Raw genomic sequence first — 6871 nt, forward strand, 5'->3', positions numbered from 1 at the left:
TTTGTAAATGACATCACCGAAGTCGAGGATCGGTAGGAGGGTCAGTTTTACGAGGGTATGTTTGGCAGCATGAGTGAAAGATGCTTTGTTGAGAAATAGGAAGCCAATTCCAGATTTAACTTTGGATTGGAGATGTTTGATGTGAGTCTGGAAGGATAGTTTACAATCTAACCAAACACCTAGGTATTTGTAGTTGTCCACATATTCTAAGTCAGAACCGTCCAGAGTAGTGATGCTGGATGGGCTGGCAGGTGCAGGCAGCGATCGGTTGAAGAGCATGCATTTAGTTTTACTTGTATTTAAGGGCAGTTGGAGACCACGGAAGGAGAGTTGTATGGCATTGAAGCTCATCTCTAGGGTAGTTAACACAGTGTCCAAAGAAGAGCCAGAGGTATACAGAATGGTGTCGTCTGCGTAGAGGTGGATCAAAGACTCACCAGCAGCAAGAGCGACATCATTGATGTATACAGAGAAAAGAGTCGGCCCAAGAATTGAACCCTGTGGCACGCCCACAGAGACTGCCAGAGGCCCGGACAACATGCCCTCCGATTTGACACACTAAAATCTATCAGAGAAGTAGTTGGTGAACTAGGCGAGGCAATCATTTGAGAAACCAAGGCTATTGAGTCTGCCGATGAGGATGTGGTGATTGACAGAGTCGAAAGCCTTGGCCAGGTCAATGAATACGGCAGCACAGTATAGTTTCTTATCGATGGCGGTTAAGATATCGTTTAGGACCTTGAGCGTGGCTGAGGTGCACCCATGACCAGCTCTGAAACCAGATTGCATAGCAGAGATGGTGTGGTGGGATTCAAAATGGTCGGTTATCTGTTTGTTGACTTGGCTTTCAAAGACTTTAGAAAGCCAGGGTAGGATAAATATAGGTCTGTAGCAGTTTGGGTCAAGAGTGTCCCCCCCTTTGAAGAGGGGGATGACCACAGCTGCTTTCCAATCTTTGGGAATCTCAGACGACACGAAAGAGAGGTTGAACAGGTTAGTAATAGGGGTTGCAACAATTTCGGCAGATAATTTTAGAAAGAAAGGGTCCAGATTGTCTAGCCCGGCTGATTTGTAGGGGTCCAGATTTTGCAGCTCTTTCAGAACATCAGCTGACTGGATTTGGGAGAAGGAGAAATGGGGAAGGCTTGGGCGAGTTGCTGTGGGGGGTGCAGTGCTGTTGACCGGAGTAGGGGTAGCCAGGTGGAAAGCATGGCCAGCTGTAGAAAAATGCTTATTGAAATTCTCAATTTTAGTGGATTTATCGGTGGTGACAGAGTTTCCTATTCTCAGTGCAGTGGGCAGCTGGGAGGAGGTGCTCTTATTCTCCAAGGACTTTACAGTGTCCCAGAACTTTTTTGAGTTTGTGTTGCAGGAAGCAAATTTCTGCTTGATAAAGCTAGCCTTGGCTTTTCTAACTGCCTGTGTATATTGGTTTCTAACTTCCCTGAAAAGTTGCATATCACGGGGGCTGTTCGATGGTAATGCAGAACGCCACAGGATGTTTTTTTGTTGGTTGAGGGCAGTCAGGTCTGGAGAGAACCAAGGGCTATATCTGTTCCTGGTTCTAAATTTCTTGAATGGGGCATGCTTATTTAAGATGGTGAGGAAGGCATTTAAAAAAATAAAAACAACCAGGCATCCTCTACTGAAGGGATGAGGTCAATATCCTTCCAGGATACCCGGGCCAGGTCGATTAGAAAGGCCTGCTCGCTGAAGTGTTTCAGGGAGCGTTTGACAGTGATGAATGGAGGTCGTTTGACCGCTGACCCATTACGGATGCAGGCAATGAGGCAGTGATCGCTGAGATCTTGATTGAAAACAGCAGAGGTGTATTTAGAGGGCAAGTTGGTTAGGATGATATCTATGAGGGTGCCTGTGTTTACGGCTTTGGGGTGGTACCTGGTAGGTTCATTGATCATTTGTGTGAGATTGAGGGCATCAAGCGTAGATTGTAGGATGGCTGGTCCCAGTTTAGGTCACCTAGCAACACGAGCTCTGAAGATAGATGGGGGGCAATCAGTTCACATATGGTGTCCAGAGCACAGCTGGGGGCAGAGGTTGGTCTATAGCAGGCGGCAACGGTGAGAGACTTGTTTTTAGAGAGGTGGATTTTTAAAAGTAGAAGTTCAAATTGTTTGGGTACAGACCTGGATAGTAGGACCGAACTCTGCAGGCTATCTCTGCAGTAGATTACAACACCGCCCCCTTTGGCCATTCTATCTTGTCTGAAAATGTTGTAGTTAGGGATGGAGATTTCAGAGTTTTTGGTGGTCTTCCTAAGCCAGGATTCAGACACGGCTAGGACATCCGGGTTGGCAGAGTGTGCTAAAGCAGTGAATAAAACAAACTTCGGGAGGAGGCTTCTAATGTTAACATGCATGAAACTAAGGTTATTACGGTTACAGAAGTCATCAAAAGAGAGCGCATGGGGAATAGGAGTGGAGCTAGGCACTGCAGGGCCTGGACTCACCTCTACATTGCCAGAGGAACAGAGGAGGAGTAGGATAAGGTTACGGCTAAAAGCTATGAGAATTGGTCGTCTAGGACGTACGGAACAGAGAGTAAAAGGAGCAGGTTTCTGGGGTGATAAAATAGCTTCAAGGTATAATGTACAGAGAAAGGTATAGTAGGATGTGAGTACAGTGGAGGTAAACCTAGGCATTGAGTGATGATGAGAGAGATATTGTCTCTAGAAACATCATTGAAACCAGGTGATGTCATCGCATGTGTGAGTGGTGGAACTGAGAGGTTGGATAAGGTATAATGAGCAGGGCTAGAGGCTCTACAGTGAAATATGCCAATAAACACTAACCAGAACAGCAATGGACAAGGCATATTGACATTAAGGAGAGGCATGCTTAGCCAAGTGATCAAAAGGGTCCAGTGAGTAGTGAGGTTGGTTGCGATCACGGCGATTCAGACAGCTAGCCGGGCCATGGGTAGCAAGTTAGCAGAAGATGGTCTGTTTTTAGCCACCTCGTGCGTTTCCGTCGGTAGATTAGTGGGGTTCCATGTGGTAGAGGGGACGAATCCAATTGGCAAAATAGTTATAGTTATAGTGGCCCAAGAAAATTGGCCGATAGACCTATTCAGATTGCAGCCAATAAGACAGCTAACGATTAGCTGGCCGCAGATGGGCGTTCAGGTTACATCGCGACGGAGGGGCCAGTGGGATAACTCCCTCGGGCAGATAACATCGGTAGTCCAGTCGTGAAGGCCTGATGGGGCTCCGCATCGGCAGTAAAACGGGTCCGGATAGGTGATTGTAGCCCAGGAGTGGCTGATGGAACTCTTCAGCTGGCTAGCTCCGGAATAATTGATGTTAGCTCCGGGACCGACATTAGCCAATAGTCACTCGGATAGCAGCTAGCTAGCTGCAAGATCCAGGTGTAAATGTCCAGAGCTTGCGGTAGAAATCCGGAGATATGGAGAGAAAATAGGTCCGGTATGCTCTGGTCTGAGTCGCGTTGTACAAAACTGGCGATAGCTTTTCGAGCTAAGGGATAGCTGATGACCACCAACCGTGGTTAGCTGAATTCCAACGTTAGCTAGTGAACTGGCTAACTTCTGGCTAACTTCTGGCTAGCTTCTGGCTAACTTCTGTTGTGGATTTCAGATTTGAGGTAAATCATATATATAAAAAAAAATTAATTGGTGAGGCGGGTTGCAGGAGAGTGTTTTTAAGTTGAGTTTTTAGAAAAAAATATATGAAAAGATATGCGAAGAAAATATGTAAATATATATATACACGGGACACGACAAGATGAGGACAAAGGATGTCTGACTGCTATGCCATCTTGGATGGTATGTGGAAGTTACCTGTGATGCTGATGTTTAGGCAGAGGTAGGTATCATTTTTGTGTGCTCTAGGGCAACAGTGTCTAGGTGGAATTTGTATTTATGGTCCTGGCAACTGGACCTTTTTTGGAACACCATTATTTTTGTCTTACTGAGATTAACTGTTAGGGCCCAAGTCTGACAGAATCTGTGCAGAAGATCTAGGCAAATATCACTCCGTGTCCCTCTCTCTCCCTCTCTCTCTCTCTCTCTCTCGCTCTCTGAGGATAAAGAGATTACCGTGTACATTCCTGCCAGATAATGAGAGAGGACACACACACACTGGTCACATGACCTCTCAAAAGTTTCCACTACCCCTGACGGAGTAAACACCATTGTGCTCTCAGAAGTCCTGCCAGGACACACTTATACCCTCACACACACAATCCATGCACACACACACACACACACACACACTCTTTCTCTCTCTTTCTCTCTCTTTCTACTCTCTCGTGCATGCAGACACACACACTTTACACCCTGTCTAAAGTAGTAACACTGTGGACACATAATTCATTCTCAACCAAGTTTGATACAAGCGCACATTTCCCCTTGGTTTGTAATGGTGGACTTTTAGTCTTTGATGATAGACTAGGTTTTCCTCTTAAAACTGTGGAAGGCTAATTAGCTAATGATTACTGCCAGATTAACTCAGTACGTTATTACTTATAAATAAGTGTCTTATTGTTAACTCATTTTTATAAACAATGTAATACGCTAATAACATGTTTAAACACTCAAGTCACGCTGAGTTGAGGGACAACAGAAAGAAAGGCTGGTTGATTGGATTTTTTATTTATTTAACTAGGCAAGTTAGTTAAGAACAAATTCTTATTTTCAATGACGGCCTAGGAACAGTGCTGCCTTGTTCAGGGGCAGAACGACAGATTTTTACCTTGTCAGCTGGGGATTTGATCTTGCAACCTTTCAGTTACTAGTCCAACGCTCTAACCACTAGGCTACCTACCGCCCCTGGATGAGCAGTGAATGGATATGGATGCTGGGATAATAGACAGATCTGTATGCAGCCAAACTCTACTCTGTACCACCAGAGTTGTTTTGATGGAGGTCCATTGTAGAGTCTAATCTGTTGTTGGCAGAGTTGTAATTGAATGATGCCTGGTGTGTGTGTGTGTGTGTGTGTGTGTGTGTGTGTGTGTGTGTGTGTGTGTGTGTGTGTGTGTGGGTGTGTGTGTGTGGGTGTGTGTTGTTTGTGTTGCACTGGTGTTTGTAAAGAGGGGTGTGATTGTATGAAGAGCAGTGGGTGTAGGGAGACATGGGATACAAAGTGGTGTGTTGCTTGTTTTCATGGGACTGTGTGTGTGTGTGGGGGGGGGTGATTTGGTGTATGGTCGACGGTTAGGTTAGCATCACAAAGGGGTGCCAGCCCCCCGGTGAAGTTGGGTTGTCTGGCGCTGGGGTGTGTCTGAGTCTGTGTGTTGGTGTCCGGCGTTGGTGGTTGGTCAGACTGATTGTGATGGTAATATACTAGCCTTTGGCTGCTTGTCTGAGCGCCAGGCCAATTTGCATGACTTTTGTGTTTGGCTCTGAATAACCTGTTTGCTCTGTATGTTAATCATCATTCTCAATCCCTCTGTGCGTGTCCGTGTGTGTGTGCGTGCGTGTGTGTGTGTGTGGGGGGGGGGGGGGGGGGGTGTGTGCTGTGCTGTGCTGTGCTGTGCTGTGCATTTGCTCATACGTGTATGTTGTGTGCATGTCTATTCATGCTTGTCTGGGTTTTCAGTCTGTTGTATATGTCTGTTAATGTATCCCTGAGCAGATATGTAAAGTGGGCTCTGAAATTATTGACAACCTTGATAGATGACCAAAAATTATGATTATTTAATACTAATACAATTGTTCAGAGTAAAAGATTTTGTTTAGCAAGTAATACTTTTTATTTTTCTTAAAAAGGTTAGGATCAAAATGGTTGACAACACTGTTTTCAATAATTTTCAATACCTCACCTTGTGAGGATAACGGCACTGAGCCTTTTTCTCAAGGGTTTTATGAGTTGGAGAACACATTGGGAGGGATCTTAGACCATTCCTTCATACAGAATCCTTCCAGATCCTTGATACCCTGCATCTGTGCTTATGGGCTGCCTTCTTCAAATCAAAGTCTGGAGACTGATATGGCCATTGCAAACTGTTGATTTTGTGTCCAATTAACCATTTGTTGTTGATTTGGATGTGTGCTTGGAGTTATTGTCTTACTGGAAGATCCACTTGTGGCCAACTTTCAGCCTCTTGGCAGAAGCAACCGGGTCTTTGCCTAAAATATCCAGGTACTGGGTAAAGTTCATGATGCCGTTGACCTTAACAAGGGCCTTAAGACCAGTGGAAGCAAAATATCCCCATAACATCAAAGATCCTCATCGACCTGGCCAAGGCTTTTGACTCTGTCAATCACCGTATTCTTATCAGCAGACTCAATAGCCTTGGTTTCTCAAATGACTGCCTCACCTGGTTCACCAACTACTTCGCGGACAGAGTTCAGTATGTCAAATCGGAGGGCCTGTTGTCCAGACTTCTGGCAGTCTCTATGGGGGTACTACAGAGTTCAATTCTCGGGCCGACTCTTTTCTCTGTATACATCCGTCTGGCCATTCTTTGGACACTGTGTTAACTAACCTCCAAACGAGCTTCAATGCCATACAACACTCCTTCCGTGGCCTCCAACTGCTCTTAATCGCGAGTAAAACCAAATGCATGCTTTTCAACCGCTCGCTACCCACACCCGCCCGCCCGACTAGCATCACTACCCTGGACAGTTCTGACGTAGAATATGTGGACAACTACAAATACCTATCACAGTGCCATCAGTTTTGTTACCAAAGCCCCTTATACCACCCACCACTGCGACCTGTATGCTCTAGTCGGCTGGCCCTCGCTACATATTTGTCGCCAGACCCACTGGCTCCAGGTCATCCATAAGTCTATGCTAGGTAAAGCTCCACCTTATCTCAGCTCACTGGTCACCATAAGGTGACCAGTGTCACCACGCGCGTGTCACCATGCGCTCCAGCAGGTAT

General features: G+C 45.8%; 1 protein-coding gene across 1 annotated transcript in view; it reads left to right on the top strand.

The window, feature by feature from the left end:
- The window catches only part of LOC115155830 (unconventional myosin-XVI-like), a 181558-nt gene that overhangs the window by 134146 nt on the left and 40541 nt on the right, over positions 1-6871 (top strand).

Source organism: Salmo trutta, chromosome 20 (genome assembly GCF_901001165.1).
Source record: "Salmo trutta chromosome 20, fSalTru1.1, whole genome shotgun sequence".
NCBI lineage: Eukaryota > Metazoa > Chordata > Actinopteri > Salmoniformes > Salmonidae > Salmo > Salmo trutta.